Genomic DNA, 1,264 nt, shown 5'->3' on the forward strand with positions numbered 1-1,264 from the left:
TGTTATTTCCTGATTATAGGGTTTAATTAGAGTGTTACATAATTATAGTAACCCAACATGATGTTTTGCAGAATAACAACAGGATCAGTGTTCCTGCAGAACATATCATGAGCATGAGAATTATTTAACATAGCCCTCTGACAACTGGTGAATGCTGTCCCTATTACACTATCCCTACTATGTGATGGCAAACTAGTTTTGGTCCTCCTTTCTGCTGGATCAAAAAAATGTAAATGCCAAATAAATTCACATGTGTCAAGTGCCAGGGGAATGTGGTATTGCATCAATAAATATAACATATTAAGCATGCAGTTGCACTTGGGGCTATATCTTAGGTAATTAAGGTAGTCATTCCATAGCCATCTATCAGTCAGGATCAATTTTAAAAAAATATTATTTATTTATTTGAGAGAGAGAGACAGAGAGCACGAGAGAGTCAGCACAAGAGAGGGGGAAGGCCAGAGGAAGAGGCAGGCTCCGTGCTGAGCAGGGAACCTGATGTGGGGCTCCATCCTAGGTTTCCGGGATCAAGACCTGAGCCAAAGGCAGACTCTTAACTGACTGAGCCACCCAGGTGCCCCTGGGATCAATTTTTTTAATTGACTTTCTTCTAACAGCCTAGTAGATGAATTGAATGGGAATATCATAGGAACCACTACTCCTGTTTTCCTTAAGTATTTGACGGTGATGCTTATCATTATAATTCCTGCAATATGGTATTGCTTTTATATATTCTCCAGGACAGTAGACAACTTCTAATTGGCTTTTTGTGTGTATGTGTGTGTGTGTGTGGCGGGGGTGGTTAATATGGAACACTTCGTGAATTTGCATGTCATCCTTGCGCAGGGGCCATGCTGATCTCTGTATCATTCCAATTTTAGTGTATGTGCTACAGCAACAAGCACAGTGTTGTTTGTTTGTTTGTTTGTTTACCAAAATGGTTCTTACTCCACAGATCATAGATCTATGTGAGGATTCTTTCAGGTGTTAAGTATATCAGAATTCAATTACCCACCTAGGGACCTGGGAAATAACTGTAGATTAGTTGTATGGACATGTTAGATACATTGCATTGTGACACAGTCTTGGGCCAAAACTCTACCTATCATCAGGCATCCAAGGTCTCTGTTCCTGGTATTTCAGTTCCTCCATTATCAGTCTCAGTTCAGAATCTTTATTTATCAATCTTTAATTCCTGTTTCCAACTATACAGTTATACTAGTATTGGCCACAAGTCCTTTTTGGACAAGATCAGGGAAGTATT

At 39.6% G+C, this 1,264-nt stretch overlaps 1 non-coding gene across 1 annotated transcript; it reads right to left on the reverse strand.

The window, feature by feature from the left end:
• Window positions 1-801: 801 nt before the first annotated feature.
• On the reverse strand, window positions 802-905 carry LOC115941072 (U6 spliceosomal RNA). Its single transcript, XR_004075802.1, has one exon. It is a non-coding gene; the product is annotated as a U6 spliceosomal RNA (small nuclear RNA).
• Between the last annotated feature and the right edge of the window lie 359 nt (window positions 906-1,264).

Source organism: Leptonychotes weddellii, chromosome 14 (genome assembly GCF_054177405.1).
Source record: "Leptonychotes weddellii isolate Sample4059 chromosome 14, ASM5417740v2, whole genome shotgun sequence".
In the NCBI taxonomy this organism is placed as follows: Eukaryota; Metazoa; Chordata; class Mammalia; order Carnivora; family Phocidae; genus Leptonychotes; species Leptonychotes weddellii.